General features: G+C 38.3%; 1 long non-coding RNA gene across 3 annotated transcripts in view; it reads right to left on the bottom strand.

Moving 5' to 3' along the window:
- Positions 1-17,739, bottom strand: part of LOC131920560 (uncharacterized) — a 31,646-nt gene extending 13,907 nt beyond the window's left edge. Inside the window, exons 1-2 of one of the 3 annotated variants that reach the window (XR_009381705.1) lie at positions 17,562-17,739; positions 3,877-3,972 (exon numbers count right to left, since the gene is read on the bottom strand). This is a non-coding gene — a long non-coding RNA (uncharacterized LOC131920560). The remainder of the gene's footprint in view (positions 1-3,876; positions 3,973-17,561) is intronic. The other 2 variants (XR_009381703.1, XR_009381704.1) reach the window with 2 other exon arrangements.
- Positions 17,740-20,580: the final 2,841 nt, after the last annotated feature.

Genomic DNA, 20,580 nt, shown 5'->3' with positions numbered 1-20,580 from the left:
GATACAAAAGCAAGGCAATCCAAAATAAAATTGCCCCTCAATGACCAAGCACACTTGTGGCACCTTTGGGGGAAAAGAATGCCCTGTCTCTCTCCTTCAGTTTCTACAACACCTCCACACAGGAGCAGCATAAAAAATGCCACACTTGATTTAATTGATTTTAAGATAAAAGCCTGTTCAGTTTTTTAAATTGACTTTGCTAGTGAGAGGGAGAATGTGCCCTTTGAACAAGATTTCTTCTATGAATCATTTAACTCATCAGAATTTTCTCTACCTTTTGGAAAGAAGGAATTTCATTTTTGCACATGTTAAAAACAAAACTTTTCAAATCCTTTATTTTACTGCAGAGTTGGCAAAGGATCATGATTGTGAAGTTCCTCAACCTGCACTGTTAACCAATTCGGTTCATTTAAGTTTAGCAGATTCCGAGAGTAAAATCTTTACCCCAACATCCATGCAACAGTGCTCACAAGTTTAACTGTAGTTAGTGACTTTGTTCAGGGCTCTCCTTAGCATCTTATGGTAAAGTGGATAAGGAGGGAGAATAAAGCTTTGACAGATGGCACTCAGCGTTTGACCCCTGCTGAGCTCAGCAGGGCCTGTGGTTTCCAAGGTTAGGGCTGTCAACATGGCTGTCTATCAATTGAATAACCAAGTATAGACTGCCTGTCTGTTTCCTATACAAAACTCAGACTTCACGTGCATTATTGTCGGTCTTTTCTGCTGATCTAGTAACTTCCAAGCAGGAGGAGTAAGAGTTCTTACGTAGCCTCGCTATTTAAGAAACACTTGGAAAGGGAATTCTCAGGGGCTGAAAGAGGTAGGCTGTGATCTGGTCTTTTCTCTCTTTAGTTTCTCCCGAAGTTTCAGTGACTTGAAAAGAATTCAAAATCCGCCAAGGGTTTCCTTTTACTGAATGGCTAAATGTAAAGCTGTTTAAAGTGCACTTAATAATGTCTATCTCTAAAAAGGGTGGTTAAGAATCCTTAGGGTGGTGGACGCTGACCCTTCTAGAAATATTAATAGTGAAAAGAGAAATGGTTCTACTAGAGTACCCTTGTGTTTAGATGTGCTGCCAGGACCTCTTATTCCCCTCCCCTAACTCTAAACATTAACACACACCCTTTTTGTTTCACCTGTGTCTAAGACTTTCAAATGCTCACAGAAAGAACCTGATGCTGACAAACAGAACAACTGGACATGTCATCAAAATGTGCCTTTTATCAGACACTCTTAGCAACTGTATTCTTTGGTAAGTCCTCTATTTTCTTTTATCTGTGCTTTGTGATTTCAAGATTGTTGTTGCTCTTCTGAGATTATATTTTAAAAAACTTACTGATGGATTTATAAGCCCAGGCATTTTTATACAGAAATTAAAGGTGAGGTGGCACTCTTGCATAAGCTGATAATTATATTTTCAACGTTTGTTTTACTTTATGCTTGTAGTAATTAAAGCAAAACCCACTACTATTTCAAAAGGACAAAAAAAATTACTAGTAAAATATTAAAGCCCAATTTTCAAAAATGACCAGGCAGAATTTCACCCCACATCATTATTAAGCATTCTAGTTGCTGCTTTTGATAGGGTGACAGGAGGGTGGCTTTACCTCTCTCCTTTGATGCTGGCCTGAACAATTCCAGCTCTTACAGTTGTGATTGTTTCCAGGTAGCATGTCTGAAAAGATGACATTCTCCTAACAGAGCTGGAACATTTCCTCTGCAAATGTTTAGCCCATGATTTTAAAATGTTATTTGGAGAAATGATTAGAAGTTAGGATTCTCAGTGTGCTTAATTACTTTGAGCACAAAATAGAAAGTTTCTCATTTTCAAATACATTTTTAAAAGTAAATGCTAGAAAATTTTAAACTGAAATACAAAGGAAGAACTTTTAAAGCCTAATTTAGTGTTTCCCTCTTCAATATGGGATATCCACCAGATGGCAGATATTCAGTAAATATTGTACTCAAAGGGGATATTAAGTATTAAATAAAAGATAAAATGAATTCCTGAACTGAAGTAAACCAGCTTTTAACTGGGTCTCTTTATGATACATTATCAGCTCAGAATTTAGAATGACCATTCTCTGCTGTTCTTAAGCTCCACCTTTGACCAGCTCATATACAACATCTTGAACAGAAGCTGGAATGAAAAAGCATTAGACAGCTTGGGTTTTCTCTCTTTCCGTGACTCTGCCTCTTTGGTTGCTTTATTCAACCATGTGCTTACTAAGCTTCTTTGTAACCACCACCTCCACCACCTCCCCTGCCTCCCTCCACCACCTCCCCTGCCTCTTCCACCACCTCCCCTGCCTCCACCACCTCCCCTGCCTCCCTCCACCACCTCCCCTGCCTCCCTCCACCACCTCCCCTGCCTCCACCACCTCCCCTGCCTCCTCCACCTCCCCTCCCTCCACCACCTCCCCTGCCTCCTCCACCACCTCCCCTGCCTCCCTCCACCACCTCCCCTGCCTCCTCCACCTCCCCTCCCTCCACCACCTCCCCTGCCTCCCTCCACCACCTCCCCTGCCTCATCCACCTCCCCTCCCTCCACCCCCTCCCCCTGCCTCCTCCACCTCCCCTGCCTCCACCACCTCCCCTGCCTCCTCCACCTTTCCTAGCACCACCCCCAAGGAAGATTTTTCAGTGGTAAACTTGCTGAATCAAATTTATTTTCCACATACTTGCCTTTCTGAGGGTTTCTTCATTGTGACTATGTGGAAAATGCACTTCTGAAATTCCATCCAAGTCCATAGGCTATACAGCCCAGAGAACAAAGTCCACACCCGGCAGGAAGGCAGCAGCCCCGAAGGGAAGAGCAGGTACAACACTTGAACAGTGTACTCAGCCACACACCAGAACATTCTTGGTTCTCATCCAGAACTCTGGGACATGTGAGTCAAAATGTCCAAGGCTAATTAACATAACAAATATGCTCTAATTTCACAGAGCCCTTCCGTTTTGGGGGAGTGTTGTTGTTGTTGTTAACTTGAGCAACACACACATAGAATTTATCATCACCATCACTGACCCCTTGTTATACACCCAACCTCCAGAACTATTCCTCATCTTGCATAACTGAAACTCTATACCTATTAAACAGCTCTGCCTTCCTAGATCCTTCCCACTCCTGGAAGACAGTGTCCTTTATTCCAGGGATGCCTACAAATGGACCATACAGTACTTGTCTTTGATAATTGACTTATTTCACCCACATAGTGTATGTTGAAATTGTCTTCTTTGCTAAGCTCAGTACACACCCACAGTGTATTAGCACTTTTTGGCTTGTCTATCATCTGTTAGTATACATACATGATGGATGCTTCAACCTTTTAGCTGTAACGAATAATACCGCTATGATGATAAATGCAAAACCTTTAAATGTTTAGAATGTGACTCTTGTATGCTGCAGAGCAAATTAGGACCACAGTTTACACTGGGGGAGGAAAAGCAAAATATTACAGCGGTAAAACAGCTCGGGCTCAATGCCTGCTTACTTCCTGCTGGGCTCTGTACAAAACACATCACTGGTTTACATTCTTACAGACAAACACTCTTATTCCTATCACTTTGTATAAGCAAAAACTGGCTAGGCTTGGTAGTGCAGGCCTCTAATCCCAACCACTCGATAAACTGCAGAATCCTTTGAATGTCATGCAGATCACATGGCATTGATTATCCGATGCAAGTCCAGGTGCTTCAAACAGAGCCAGACAGTGACTAATCAGGTCTTCACATTTTTTCAAATATGTCTGCAGATAAGTTCAATATTAAAATAATGTGTTAGTTTTATTTACCACCATTTATGGAAGGATGGTGATTTTATTTTAAACCAGATCATTACATGGACGCATCCTTGCTTTCTCGATTCCAACTTACAAATTTGCTGTTCAGCAAATAGCAATTCAGCTTCAGCCAAAATAGAGAATTCAGTGACGATTATCTGCCAAGGTGTTTTTTTCAAAAGATCCAATTCTGCAAACCAAACAGAAGAGGGAGCTATCCATCAGGAAATCAAGCAGTCCTTTGTGAAACAAGTCAAATAAACGTTGGAGGAAATTCTTGTAATTGAGTCTTATTTAGTCTTTTTGTTCACAGCAACATTATGAATTTTCTAGAACATTCTTAATGAGTACAGAAACTAGCAGTCAAGGAAAAAATCACTGGTTGATGAAGAAGAAAAATATTCAAACCTTTACAAGCCTGAAAAAAAAAATATGCTCGCGTTTTATGGTTTATCTCACATTTCATGCCAAAGCATACACTCAGAGCATGCCCTCCCTAAAATAATAATAATAATAATAATAATAATAATAATAATAATAATATTCTCAGACCATGCAGCTGACTAATATTACCTTCCTATAGGTCACAATTTTAAAATGAAACAAATTTAAACGGCTTTAAAATTGAGAACATCTGGAAAATTATGGCCACAAAAAAGAAAAACTGTTGGGCCGCATGTGTCTTGAAAATGCTGTTATAAAATTTACTTACTATATTTAAAAAGAAAAAAAAAACGTTTTGTTCCCCAATTTGTTGAAACATCTGAAAGTTCATGAGGTTATGACCCCTCTTTAAAAAAGCATCTCCAACCACCTGCAAATACCCTAGGAAAAGCAGTTGGAAACAATAAAACACGTGCTAGTTAATGGTTACTAAGGAAACGGTTCTGGTTCACCAATCAGAAAGCCTGCTCTTCCCAGTGGCTTTGTCCGAGGGAGACACGCACCAGCTGTTACTGAATAACCATTGTTATAGGTCATCAGGAAATCACAGTCAGCAGGCAACCCAGCCCCACTAGAAGTTTATTTCTCGTATTTGTTCATCACCAGGGCAATTCTCCACCTTTAAAACATCCCCTTATGCCGGGTTAACAAAATACACCCTGCCCGTGCAGAATCATTTAAAGGAGACAAGTAGGAAAAAAATGGTCTTTTTTGCTTAGCAAACAGGTTTCTTCCTAGTTTGAGTTGCATAATCCTGCGCAGTGTCAACTGCAGGGCAGGTATCTGAAGCCCCTGCGGGAATGGGAGCTGTCTCCCTGGAGTGGCCACTGCGAGACCTGCCCCTCACTCTTCAGACGCCAAGAGCTTTTCCATAGCACCCCTAAAAAGATGTTAAAATCACTGGTGACTCCCCAAGTAGGAAAGACCAGTGTTGTTGGCAAATGAGGGCTCTCTACAGACTTAGGTTGGGGTCTCCATTAAGGAACGGAGTTGAGAGATCAAAGCCATGGGTCACGTCCTCACCTACACACAGCAGAAATCCCCACTTCTCAGATTTATATTTTTATAGACTTATATAGATTTAATAATATAGATATAATTAATATCTAATTTAAAAATATATAATGTATTTTATGTAGATTTATGTATATGTATTAAGTACATAGGTTTTCTTTTAAATAAGAATTTAAAAGCCAATAAGCAGTAAAAGCTATTCCAATACCATACTTGTTCCAAAAAAAGGTAGGAACGTGTAAACTTCAACGTCAACATGGGCATTTTTATTTTTTATTTTTATTTTTTTTTTGGTCATTCAATATGCATTTATTAGAACATGGGCATTTTTAATTCAGAAGTCATCACTCTGCCCTCACAAGTAAAAAAGCTGAGCACACAGAAATAGCAACACTTCTTATATGCAATCTGAGGTCAAGGTCTGAGGTCACAGAGAAGACCACCGTCCCCAAACTGGAAAAACTGAAGGATGACCAGAGACTCAGCTGATAGAGTAGAAATTTCCTGGGTCATGAACTTCTTTCACCTGCCTAGCTGGGTTGGAAAGCCCAGATTCCAATGGCCAGAGCAACAAGGTGAGCAGTGAGAGGCTTCAAAACTCCAGGCAGATCAAGTCACAGCAGGGCCACACCTACCTCCAGAATAGCAAAAGCAATAACAGACAAAAGTCATCCAAGTGAGAAGTTGCTGGTACAAAATATAGAAATTGTTGAGAGAAAAGAAAGTCTAACCTAGAATTGTGTGTCATACAGAACTGTGCTTTCACAAGTAAAGGAGAAATAAAGGCTTTCTCAAAAACTGAATTTCTTGCTAGTCAAACTGTCTGGCAAGTAAGAAACAGAGTTCTTCAGAGAGGATATGAGATATGCTATAGGTCAGAAACTCATATCTATACCAAGATAGAAAGAGCTTCAGAGAATGAATATGTGATGGTAAATTAAAATTTTATTTTTTTCTATTCTTAAATTTGTTAAAAAATATTAGCAATAATGTATTCAATGTGTATTCAAAACATTGTTGTTTTGTATACATAAATATATGTGTGTGTGTGTATTTAGATAAGTGAAACGAATAAAGCAATAATATAAGTGGTATAAGAGAGGAACTGGGGATATTTGTTATCACAAAGCACTTGCACAACTCAGGAAGTATATTGTGAAGTGAACTCGGGTCAATTATAATTGTATATGTACAATGCAAGTCTAAGTGACTATCAAGAACAGCATTTATTTTTTAAAAAAAAGTAAAATTGACATGCTAAGAAAGAAGAGAAAACTGAGCCAAATAAAATATTTAATTGTTTATAAATATATAAACAACAACAACAGGGAAGCACAGGGACAACAGCAGGAAAGAAGAAATGTGGTGGCCCCAAGCCAGCTGGAGCAGTGACCGCTCTAACTACCAATGGTCTGTGCACACCAGTTAAATGGCAAGAATTGTGGAGAGTAGGTAGAAGTGGCCAACTATTTCTGTCTATAAGTACGTCCTTTAAACTTCAAGATAAACAGATAAAAAGTGAAGTTATGGCAAGGGATATGCCATGAGAACACAAATTAAAAGAGAACACAAATGGTTGGGAAAAGACCAATCTTCACAGCAGTAGAAGTTACAGCTTGAGAAGAGATATGACATAATGCCCTGTGGAAGGATATACAATAGTTAACACGGATATGTCCAACAACAGAGGACCAGATATGCACAGGAAAAGCTTATAAGCCTGCAAGGGGAAATAGATTCAGCTGTGGACCTTCACGCTCCTTTGTCAGAAACGAGCAGAACCAGCATTCAGAAAATCTTAAGGACAGAGTTGAACTTGACAACATTATCAATAGGGGACATCAATAGAAATTTCATTCAAAAGTAACAGACTAAACATACTTATCAGCCTTGCATGCAGCATTTACCAATATAACACCTTCTGGGCCATAAGGAACATTTGAAAAATTAGGAGGAAAAACAGTCATGATTATATCAGGAGATACAAAATAGTATTTAGCAATATCCAACATTTCATTCCAGGTAAACTGTCTAGACTAGAAAGAGTAGAATTTTATTAGCTTTATAAGGAACATCTACAAAATGCTTCAAGTTAGCATCATCTTTAATGAGGAAAAGCTTGGAGTATGACCACTAAGATCAAGAAATAAGAATATCCTGTCAGCACTGCTTTTCAACATTGTACTAAAAATCGTAGCAATGTAATAAAACAAGAAAACGAGAGGGAAAGTGTACAAATTTTCAAGATAGAAGTAAAATGGTTTACTTTGTGACAACAGGAACATCTAAGTAGGTAGCCTGAAAGAGTCATAGGAACTTCTGGTACTAATAAGCAACTATTGAATAGTTGCAGGGAATAATCAGCAGGTTAATCATCAATAGACAGTGGAATTTGTAATTTAAAACCTACTACCATAAACATAAGAACTCTCCCAATGAAATGTTTAGCTATAAATTTAACAAAAAGTTGCAAGTTCTGTATGAAAAAAAGTACAAAATTCTGATGAAAGATAGCAGCTAACGAAATGGAGTGAGGCTTCTTGTTCATGAATATACAGATTTCACATTTTCAAGGTGTTGCCTCTTCCTTACTTGACCTGTATAGTCAAAACTTTGTGAGTGAAGACAAACTGATTCTAAAGTGTTTATAAAAGGCAAAGGATCTACAATAACAATTCAGTGTCAGAGGAGACTGTCAGTAGTCAAACTCAAGAGAGCTGCACTAAACAAGACAAAGCTCTATTGGGGGGAGTAGACAGGCCAGTCAAACAACAGAAACGCACATACACACAGCAAACGGTGACAAATCAGTACATGTTACACAGCGGAGAAGACTGCCTTTTCCAACACAGTGCTGAGAAAGTTGGACATCTATGTGTAAAACAAGAGTCTAGACACAGATCTTTCAATCTTCATGAGAATTAATAATTAACTCAAAACAGTTTATAGACCTAATATAGAATGAAAAACTGTAAAAATTTCTAGAGGAAAACAACATAAAACCTAGATGTCCTTCTGTTTTAGATCTAATCATGACCCATGGAAGAAGTGATAAACAGGACTTCATTAAAAACTTAAAACTCTGCTCTTCAAAATGTAATGTCAAGAGACTGAAGAGGTAAGACAGACTAGAACAAAAATTTAAAGCTACACATGATAGAGCAGTATTACCCAAAATATACAAAAGAACTCTTAAAACTCAGCGAGAAAATGGACATCACTAAAAAGCAGAGAGAAAAACCTAAGTCAGCATTTTATTAAAGAAAATGCGTGAAGCAGACATGAAAACTATTCAACATCATATGTCATTGGGGACTCATAAACTAGAACAATGGGATACCACTGTATTGGTATTAGAATGGCCAGACTCCAAAACACTGGTAACACCAAATGCTGGTGAGGATTTGGAACAATGGCATAGCTCATTCATTGTTGGTACCACTGCTTAGAAGAGAATGCACCAGGGTCTTTCGATGCTACACATAGGGTCACTATGTAACACATAAATCAGACTCCTGGATATTTACCCAGAGAAGGTGGCACTGTGTCCACACAAAAACTCAAACTCAAATGTTCATACTACCTCTAACCATAATCACAGAACTGACAAGCATTCAAGATGGCTTTCAGGAAATGAACAAATAAACTCTGATATTTGGTGAGTTATCAACCTGTGAAGACACGGAAGAAACTGAGTATTTATTATTATTATTATTATTATTATTATTATTATTATTATTATTATTATTATGTATTATTATGTGAAGAAGCAAATATGGAAAGACAACATACTACTATATGATTCCAACAATAAGACCCAGGAAAGGCAAGAAAGGTGGAGATGGTAGAAAGATCAGTGAGGACCAGGAGTTAGAGGAGAGGAGTAAGCAGAGCACAGCCCATTTTAGAGCGGTGGGAGTTTCTGTAAATTCTGTATGGTACTGTTAGACATGCATCATACTATAAAACTCCTGCATGAAACCCAAAGGTGAGCCCTAGTGAAAGCCCTGGCTTTGAAGTAATGTCCACATGTCTGTAGAGGCTCATCCATTGTGAGGATGCACCACAGGGGTGGAATGTCAGTAGTGGGGAGGCTGTGCATATGCAGAGGAAGCACACAGAAACTCTTTGAACCTCCTGTTCAATGTTACTCTTAATGTAAAACTGTCCTAGTAGATAATTTTTAAGAGAATTCTCAAATCCTCATCTTAGAAATTTGGGTTCAAGATATCTTCATTGGAGCTTTAAAATGTTTCATAATCCAACACATTTCTGATTCCCAGCCAGGCTTGAGAATTACTGAGTAGATCTTGCTGTGAGAGTTCAAAAAGCACAGTAAAGCATTCCTCTTCTCAGCCCTTTAGTTTGTGATTGGGATAGTCTTATGAGTGCATCTGTACTGATGTGTTAATGGCAGATAATGCTTATATAGCAAATATGTGCATTTATAGAGGGGTATTTCTAACTAGTGTAGGAATATAGGCAACAAAAATTATGAGGCTCACCCCAAAGCTTTGGCCCAGCCATGCCTTCACATGAATCCATAAAACCAAATTGGTGCAAGAAAACAAAAGTCAGGAACATAATAACAAGCAGGAGAGCAACAACAGGAAATATGACAACTGCGATTCCAAACTCAATTTTCCCTTAAGAGGACAAGTACATGTCAAACCACAGCCCACAAGCACATGTAAGACCAAACGCAAGCTTTGGGAGTGCAGATAGCTGCAGAAGTCATAACTGGGGTGTCCTGGTCCCCATCTTTAGAGATTAGAGGAACAAACTGTTCACAGAGTTTGAAACACAAGCCCCACCCCTGCCTTTTTTTGTACATAACCCAAAAGATTGTAATGCTTACATATGTTCTCTGTCTCTCTGTCTCCCTCTCTGTCTCTGTCTCTCCTCCCTTCCTCTCTTCTCTCTCTCTCTCTCCCTTCCTTCTTCCCTCCCTCCCCCCCTCTCTGATAGAATGGTTCTCCCTTAGAGCCCAGATGTTTTCTATCTTTCCAGGCCCCAATTATTTCAACACATGACTTCAGCTGCACTCACATCACATCAGGCCACCTGTTACATCCTCTGAACACTTATGAGAGATTTGATGTTAAGTCTGTATTTATGGTTTATTTGAAAAAGCCAGAATACAATTAAGAGGATGCTTTTAAAATCATCCTGAGGCTCAAGGATGTGTACAGAGTAGATTTGTAGATAATCAAGATACTGTGTTATGTAAACACAATCAAATCCAATTTTGTGAATCACTATTGCATAAATTTGGATAGAACCCAGTAGTTTAAAAAAATCTAAGATACAATTATATGTTTGGAAGGCATAATATCACTGGAGTTTTGAAGATTATTAATTTTGCCTCTAAACCAAATATTACCCAAATTCTCCATTATATCATACTTTAATTTATGATTAAATTATGACTAAATATATAAAAACATTTATTTTATATTTTAATTTTCTCTAATCTGAAATTAAATATGTTCACTCTGATATTAATAAATGTGACTTTATAGATGTATATACATATAAACATATATACTCATATACGTGACTCTTTTAAATAGTAGATATTTGAAATAAAACACTTCAGTGGATCAATGAACAGTCAGTAGTAAATACTTATTAACACTTTCTATAGACTGGAACTATTCTGTCTGCTGGGATACAGCAGGAACAAAATATTCTAAATTTCTGTTCTGATAAAACAATGAAATAGTTAATAGAGAAGAAATAGTTCCATGAACAAAAACTACCAGCATTTCAGAGTTAATATTTTGATATTCACAAATTGGGCTGTACTCCTAGAGTAAATACTTCACATCGTGCATTGTTTCAACTCTTTAAAAATTGGCTGCAGGTGATGTGATTTATAAGGCATTACTAAGTAAAAAGGGAGACAGGGAAAACAAAGCTGACAAGCATATCTCCTGCTGCACTCTCCTTGTGATTTCTTAGGTATATCTATAAACTAAGAAAGGTGTGAAGAAACCCAATGGCAAGTTCTAACACACAGACTGTCTGAAACTTCAAGAAACTCAAGGGCTGTGAAGCATGCGGTATGGTGAGAGCATCATTTACAGGCGAGACTGGTGCTCTTTCCTGTCACCTCAGCCCTCTCTGTGGAGACACACAGAGATAATGGCTTCTCTCTTGCTCTTCTGTTTGAACCCCACCTATAACCCTTACTTCCTATCTAATGTAAATCTTTCACAAATATAGTTTTAGGGTCTCACAGGACTAGAAGGGCCATTGTAGAGTGAATAACTGTTTTACACCCTAGATGTAATTGCACAGTGGCAGACTGAGAAATCTCTGCAGGCAAATGTGATGTCACTGAAAAAAATCACACACTTACCCGTAGAGATTCTTCCGTCTGTCAACATCAAGCACTGAACCACTTTATCAAACTGTGATTTTTCTATATGCAGTACTTTGGCTTGTAACAAGTCTAGCGAAAGAGCCAAATGATAGCTAGTTTGTTGACCTTTGGCTTCACCTTAGAGGACTGCATGGCTCACCAAGTTAAATTGTAAGACGAAAAATTGTAACATGGCTTAGGGCAGTGATTATCAAGGTATGACTTACCTACTGCTTGCGTCATCTGGGAACCAGTTAGAAATTTGAGTTTTCACACCCATGCCAAGAACTCCTCAGTCAGGACCTCCAAATGGGCCCCGTAATTGCCAGCCAGGTAATGCTGGCTGGTGGTCCAGTTTGTGACCACTGACTAGAAGAAAGCAAAAGATCACAGGTAGAAAACTGAAATCAAAAACTCTTCTCACACTAAACAAGGTGTGAAAAGTGTCTTAGTTAGGTTTCTGTTGCTGTGATAAAGCACTGACTAAAACCAGCTTGGGGAAGGAAAGAGATTTGGGGCTTACAGGTCCTGCTCACAGTCCATCATTGAGGAAAGGCACAGCAGGAGCTCAAGTAGGAATAGAGGCAGGACCCATGGAGGAAGACCACTCACTGGCTTGTTCCCAGGCTCACTATGGCTACCTTTCTTGTACCTCCTATGACCCAGAAGAGAGACTGCCCACAGTGAGCTGGGCCTTCCCACATCAAATATCAGTCAAGGAAAGGCCCCCATAGACATGCCCACAGGCCAATCAGATGGGGATGATTCCTCAATTGAGATTCCCTCTTCTCAGATATGTCAGGTTTGTGTCAAATGGACAAAAGCTAACCAAAACAAAAAGACTGACAAAATAATACATAGTTATAAAAATACTGTCTAAAATGCACAACCTTTAAAATATATTCATCTTAATAACATACACAAGCATCAATAAGGGAAAGTTTTATCTTCCTTTAACTCTTACTTTGCCAATGAGATTACAAAACTCTCCTTATTTCCTTAGAAATAAAGAGTTAAGAAATCTATTTAGGCCGGGCGGTGGTGGCGCACGCCTTTAATCCCAGCACTCGGGAGGCAGAGCCAGGCGGATCTCTGTGAGTTCGAGGCCAGCCTGGACTACCAAGTGAGTCCCAGGAAAGGCGCAAAGCTACACAGAGAAACCTTGTCTTGAAAAAACCAAAAAAAAAAAAAGAAATCTATTTAGAAGGAGAAACGTTTTAGTCTGGGAGGATTAAAAGAATACTGACATCATTCAAGTTGTGAGCCATAATTCTTATTAGATTGTATTGCTACATTCTTCACACAGCTTTGAAAAGTTATTCCTAAGGTCACAAAATATGCACTTAGCCTGCACAAAGAGAAGGAAAATGCTTTTACAATGAAATTATTTCAGCCTGGCCCAATAGTATTTGAAAGACTCGAAACTTACTTCCTATGTAACGTACTTTGGCGAAATAAAGGATGACTTTATGTGACTGTCTTTTTCAGTATTCTCCACAGTTTGCAGCAGAAGCAGTTAAATTTGGCAGTAAGTGAGAGACTAAGGAAACTCTGCATATTAAGAAATTTTCCTTTGCGTTTTGATACTATAAAATTGCATGGCTGAAGGGTAAATTGTAATTGGACTTGGCCTCTGACAACAATGGGTAAATTACATAATTTGTGTATTACACATCAGAATGTGGTATCTAAACGATTGGTATGCCCATTAACCAGTAACCCCTAGTAGTTTGTTAATAATTCATCTTCTATTTCATTCTTAACCAATTTATTTTGATTACTTGTGGGCCACACCAATTTCCCATGATGTGATGGAAAAAATGTAACAACCAAAAACTGAATTAGATCACACACAAAGCATCAGCTTACTCAGATCATAATAATGAGGTTTGGCTCATTCACTAAAAAGTAAGAGTTCAGCTATTCCCAGAGTCTACAGACAGTGCTGGAGGTCAGTAAGGTGTTTTAGATGACACTAAGTCAACTCAGGGAGCACCTTAAGTTTGATGAAAACAGACTGGTAATCTAGACACCAGACTTCTTGACTTCACTGGATTCAAACCAACTCAACCTTCCTTGCTGTTGCTGTAGTTCCAGCCAGTATTTGATAATGGTTAAAAAAAAAAAAGCAAGAGTTAATCAATGATGTAATTGATATGCAACAATCTTTCAAAACATGGGATTCTGCTGGAAAAAGCACCAACATAAGAGCAATACCAGGAAGCTAGCATAATGCTACAACTACTGACATGAACATCTGATAGATACTGCTGCATGGAACATACATGTAATCTACCTTTGCTTTCTCACAAACACAATAAAGGTATTATTAAGAGTCACACTTTAGGGACTGGAGAGGCAGGTCAGTAGTTAAGAACACTGGCTGTTTTTCTAGATGACCCAAGTTCAGTTCTTAGCACCCACATAATCATACACAACCATTAGCTCCAATCCCAGGTTTCCCAGCACACTTGTCTGGCACCCATGGGCACCAGACATGCATGTAGTGCACAGATATACATACAGACAAAACACCCATCCATACACGTAAAATAAATAATTTTTAAGAGTCCTATTTTATTAAGAAAATGAGGTTCAGAAAACTTTTAAATGGGAAGGAAGAAATTATGTGAATGTATACAACTCAGTATTTCAGACAAAATAGTATAGAAGAACAATCAAGGAACTATGGGTCAGAAAATCTGGTTAAGTACCAGATACCCCTACTTAATTTATCTGGACTAAATGTCTTCATATTTAAAACAAACAAGATATTCTCTATTCTGTTTGTGTCCCATTACTGGAGAAAACTCTTGTCAAAAAATGTAGAAAGTTGTTTTTGAGTTTAGGATGAAGTGTACAGGCTTTAAAAATGGCCTAGATTCAGGCTATTTCCAGTCACTCTAGATTGCATTCATAGAGGTAAAACTGCAAGAGAAAATATGCCAACAAGAGGGTTAATCAGTCTCCCTCAGTGCCTCCTAAACACACTCTTATCTTTCCTTCTCACCCTTCTAGGTCCTGCTCCTTGTCCCAGTCCTGGTGATCCCAAGATCATGGCTTCCCTTGAAGAACTGAGCCAGGTGAGTCCATGAGGAATTTCCTCCCTTCTTCCAAGGAATGTCAGGGTTTTAATAACTGTGTAATTGAAGTACATTTCAGAACCACAGCATTAAAAACTGTAAAGGAATACTTTCCTCGATAGAATTATCTGTCAAGCACGAATTGTGCTGGGCTTCACAAGCATAGCCCCTTTGGTCCTTGCAATAACCTAATCTGAAGCTTGACTTTTGAAGATGAGAAAACTAAAGTTCCTAGAGGTTAAATAAATCCCCCCATATTTTCACTATGACTTGACTATAAGGACCAAAGGTAAAGTAGCCTCAGGCCATGTAGCTACTTAGCCCAAACTATGTGTTAGTTTTATTTGTGCCATTAGACATGTTCCCATAGTTCTTTAAAATTGCCTATATCTATTTGAAAACATGCAATAAATAACCTCATTTTGTCATTGAAAAGTAAAGCTGTTAAGTTATAATCCCCTGGCTGATGTGGACAACTAGAAGGTCTAATAAAGTGTAGATCTATGAATACTTTAACCCAAATATCAAAGTGATAAAATCAGCTTTCTGCTACTAAAGACACAGCAAAACATAAAATTCACATTCTTGTTAAAGAAATTCCTTCTTCCTTCCTAATGTTGCTGACAATTTAAAATCAAGTTTAAACAAACCATTAATATCTTCAAAACATTGTGGGGATCATTTGGAGTGTTCATAAAACAAGACTGCTTTAACATTCATAAACAGAGAAATGTGCTACAATTGATATTAATCATCAAATTTACATATCACATGCACTCCGTGTTCTGTAAAATATCAAGGGAAGTATTCATCACCATTCCATTTTGGCAAATGGCTTTTTCCCTCCTATGTTAGTGGCCACCCACCACTGGTGGCTGCCATAGAGAAGCTCACAAATTATGACTGGCAAAAATATAATTACACACAGAATTAAATCTACTCCATTAGTATGGCATGGTTAATCACTAGACTGAGCTTTTAGTAGCAACATCCTCAGAATGAAAGAAGGCGTGGCCCTTTTTACTTTCTTTAATTCTACATTAGTTTCCCTTCTTATTTCTGTTTTTCATCATTTTTCTCTTATTCTTCCCCTCTTCTACATCTGCAAAACCCAGAGCTGTGTGGCTGGGGATAACAGAGGGAAAGAGAAAAATGATTTCAGTGATGCATAAAACATTATCACTAACACCCATCAAATGTTTTCTCATGAGGCTCCAGCCAGGAACTTCAGAAGAACTAGAAGATTATTTCTTGGAGAAGTTATTGCTTTAGAGGGAACATGATAAATAATATTAAAAGGCAACATATCACCATTATCATTATTGACAAATACTTGCTGAGTACACGATGTACTTAAAACAGTGCCAACAGTAATATATATGCTGAAACACTTTAAGAAACATGTTCCATTGTAAAAATGGGAGCTCCTCTTTGGACTTTAATATTCTGTTCCAGTGGATTTGGGAGGAATATAAAATTATCTCTTATTATATGTTAATTGTGCATTATATAGATTTTTATAGAATTTTGTGAGCTTAAAGTGTTTACTCTGACTGATTCTTTAAAACTTTCTTCTCATTTTATGGCTAAATTGTTTTAACTGGTCATATTCATGTTTAAATGTCTGCATGGAAAGGACATAAATTCATTTAGAAACTCAGCCTGTGAGAACTACGAGTAGTAAATATCAATGAAGAGAGTAGTAAATATCAATGAAGAGAGTAATGTCCTCTTTCTTGACCTGGGTAGTGGTTATGGGGTGTGTTCATTTTGTGATAATTTGCCAAACTGTGTACTAACAATTTCTGTGTTTTACTTTGTCTTTACCTCAACTGAATAATATATATATATATATATATATATATATATATATATATATATATATATATATATATATATATATATGAAGGATCTTGGCATCCTTTTCTCTAAATACACACAATCAGAAAAGCCTGAGTATTTATTCTCTGTCTTCTAAGAGCCTCGTTGCTTTTTCTACCTTTAATTTTCAAGTCCCAGCCGAATAGATTGTTTCCAAGCATCAACATTCAGGCACCAGAACCTCTTCTATCAGCCCTACCTCAACCCTTGCATAGACGCTTTCTTCCCTAGATGCCCCCTATATCTTCTCTATGAAGTCCTGAACATCCCTTAATATCTTCACAGTGTTGTAGAACGATGCTTCCCTCCTCCCTTCCTCACAGACCCATCTCTAGCCTACCTTTGCTACTGCCCATAAAACCCCTAATGCCCTTTCACAGGCTGGGCTGGGTAGCTTTCTCCAGACCTCCTTTACAAAGCTCTTAACAATTACAAAAATAGCTATGCCTCCTGGTTCTCATTCATAGTTGCCCCCACACACATTTGTCCTTCCATGAAACAAGTTCCATGTGGTTTGCAACTCCATAGAAATATACTACTATTAAACATTCCCCCACTTTCATTTGATTTCTTCAAGAATCTTGATAGAGTTGTTGTAAAAATTAAATAAGATAATCCACATAAATTCAGTGCAAAGTTAGGTCCATGGTATTCACTTACTGAAGTATCTCTGAGTGCAGAAGTAGTGTGGTTCAATATCTGACATTGTTAGACACTTCATATAAATGGTCTTACTTAAACCTCTAGCAATTCTATGAGATAGATTTTTGAACTCGTGTCTTAAAATGAGAAAGCTGAGCATTTGCAGTTGGCCAAGCACTTTTTTCTGGGACACTAACCAGTTAAATAGATTGGGGGAAAGCATTTGCTTCTAAATAACCACATTCCTACAAGCTCTGAATCTTCCCAGACTAACACTGACACCCATCCCCTCAATAAGATGGCTTGGAGTCAAGGTTGGCTATCATGAGAATTCAAGAAAACTCAAACCTGGCCTTTGCTCCAAGGGGCTGACAATGTTTAAGTTATCTCCTCTGAGCAGTGTCCAACCATGCTGTTGTTAAGACATACTTGTTTGTCACTTTCAAGTATCTAACCACCTCCATTCCTGGTTTGTTGATTTAGACTCTCTTTTATCCTCTTAGAAAACTGAGACTACAGTTCCTGTTCTATTACAATAATCTAAACAAGATTGAATTCTAAATACTCTACTAAAAATTCCAAGGGTTAACTTCCTTCTTTGTGTTACTGTGGATAGAATCTACCAAAGAAGGTAGGCCCAAGCTGATTCAACCACTGTAACTACAATCCCCTGAGACAGCAGACTAGCTCATGTCACTGCAGTTACCAATGTCTCTGGTCTCTAGAAACCTTCAAAATATTCTTTCTTTTTTAAGAAAGAGATGCCCATTTTAAGAGCCCAGGCAACCCATAATGACTGGTCTAATAACAATTTTCTCTCTCTAATCACACGTGTCATTTTCATCATCCAACTTTGTAATGGCTGTTCTTTTAAAAGCTATGTATTCAACTGCTTATCTTCCATTTGGGAGAATGCAACTGATCCCTTGAATTAGAGGTGACCAATTTTAGGGCTTTGTAGAAGCTTAAACTAGATAAAGATAAAGCTTATTTATAAGAACCATCCTTTGTATCAGCAATACTTCTCTGTTGATAATTGTGACTACGTACTCAAGAATGTCTTCACCATTCAGAATGTGGAAAACATGCCGATAGGAAGCTCAGCTCAATGGCAGTTCCGGCTTTGGCCTTGGACTGGACACCCACTCATGCACACGATGACTCAAACTCTCTTCTCGTAATGCCTTATCTCTGCACACCATGCTCCATGAATCCCTTCCTCTATTCATAATCACTGCAATCCTCATGCTCCTCCATCTGACCTTCTCTTCCACAAAAATCCAGAAAGTATGCACTTGATAAACAAACATATTCATTGACAAAGACAGATGTATTTAAGACAGCTTTACCAAATTTCAGCTTCAAGCTTGTATTTAACAAAACTCCAGCCAAAATGCTCATTTGTAACTGCAGCTAAATATTTTATTAAAATACATTTGAAGCCAAACATTTTCTGAATGCCTACAAGGCTATAAAAATAATAAATAATATCTGCCTCTCTCTCAAACCTTGGAGAATCCAGATTTCAATCACAGGAAAAACAAGAAGACGAGGTAAGAGGAAGGCAGGCTTGGAAGTGGCTACTGCTTGCACAGTCACTCCAAGTGGGGGAGCATGAGGGAGACTGCAGATCACCAGAGCTCCAGGGAACATGGGGGGAGTGCATGGGAAAGCGGGGGATGTGCTGTGAGGCCTTTTACTCACCTGCACTTCTCGGATTGCTTTTTCCAGATTTTCTATCTTTGTTTTAACTTCCAAAAGAGTTTTGCAACAGGCACCTAAATATGCCCAAATGAGCACAACCCCAGCACTCATGAGGGTTAAGTATCCAAGCACCTGAGATATTTCAGAACTTAGATCTGAAGCCTAAGGACAGACTAGATTTTTAAACAGGTCTCAGATGATGAGTGCTCAAATCCACAAAGAAGTGAAAATAAATTGTAAATATAGCTTTGAGCAGCTCTAGGTGCCTCGTGGTTGTGAGAAACCATGAGACTCAAAATCCAGAAAATAGACATCTCTTACCCTATATGGTACTTTATCCTGATGCCCCAGTAATAGCCTAGAATCTCTAGCAAGGTACACAAGAGGGTCTGAAAGTTTTCTACCAGAAGGAAAATAATAAAGAAGACAGAGTCATACAAATACAAGTGGGATATAGTTTTTACATATTAAAATTACATTTTATTTATGAACTTTAAGAAGCTATTTTTAAGATATGAAAACAAACCTACAACTATGTTATAATAGTTGAATTATACAACTGTATTATTATACAAAAATAGTTGTATTATATAATACAATGGTCTCTGTATGCTATTTGGGGGGAGTTCACATGAATAACATGTATGTGTGTGGGGCAGGAGATACCCACAGAGGCCAGAAGGTGCCCTGGAGCTGAAACATATGGTTGTGAGTCTCCAAATGTGGATTCTGGGAACCAGAGCACGGTCATCTGCAAGAACAGCAATTGCTGAATAATCCCCCAGTCTCTTCACATTATTTAAGGGAGGGCTTCTCACTGGACTTGAATCCTGCTGACTGATTAGACTAGCTAGAAAAAAAAGCCTCCAAGACGCTCCCGTGCCACCTCCTCAGTGCCAGAGCATGTGGCTTTCTACGTCAGTGTGGAAGACCACAGTGAGGTCCTCACACTTGTGCAGCAAGCACCTTGCCAGCCTGGCTGCCTCCCTAGCCTGCACGCGAAGAATGTTTAACTGCTGTGCTTTCTCAGTTGTTGGTTATATTTGCCTGACCGTTTTCCCACCCACACCTATTCTTCCAACTCAGCAATTTATCTTAATTTTATCAATTTTCAGTTATTCAATGACAAATTATAAACTGGAATTTTACAGTATTTTACAGAATTATAGGAATCAGTAATTCAACAAACATTTTACTTACTTCAAAATTCTTCTAACTTACTGCTCAATCAAAGTCAGGTGTAGCAATGTTGAGTGTTTGAATATAGCCTCCCTATATAAAAGTCGACAGTCTAATGAGAGAGATCATTTATTTTACTTTTTTATTTATTCAATTGGTCTTTCATATCATGCATCTTGATCCCATTCATTTCTCTGTCCCTTCACATCTGCCCTTTGCCCCTGCAGCCCCCACCCAAATAAAACAAAATTTAAGAGAAAAAAAGGAAAAAATAGGAAAAATAAAACTCTCATCATGGAAGCTGCAGTGTGACACAGTGAATCACGAAATAAACCCTCTCTGTCTGTATATCTTTACTTGCAAGTATTCATTGCAAAGAGTTTTTGGTCTGGTTCAAGACCTCTAGTTTCTACTACACCATCAATTCTGGGCCCTCACTGGGACTCTTCTTAGGTATCCTGTTGTTGCCCCATGTTTTGGAGAT

Source organism: Peromyscus eremicus, chromosome 10, assembly GCF_949786415.1.
Source record: "Peromyscus eremicus chromosome 10, PerEre_H2_v1, whole genome shotgun sequence".
Taxonomy (NCBI): Eukaryota; Metazoa; Chordata; class Mammalia; order Rodentia; family Cricetidae; genus Peromyscus; species Peromyscus eremicus.
This window is presented reverse-complemented; position numbering and strand designations above follow the sequence as displayed.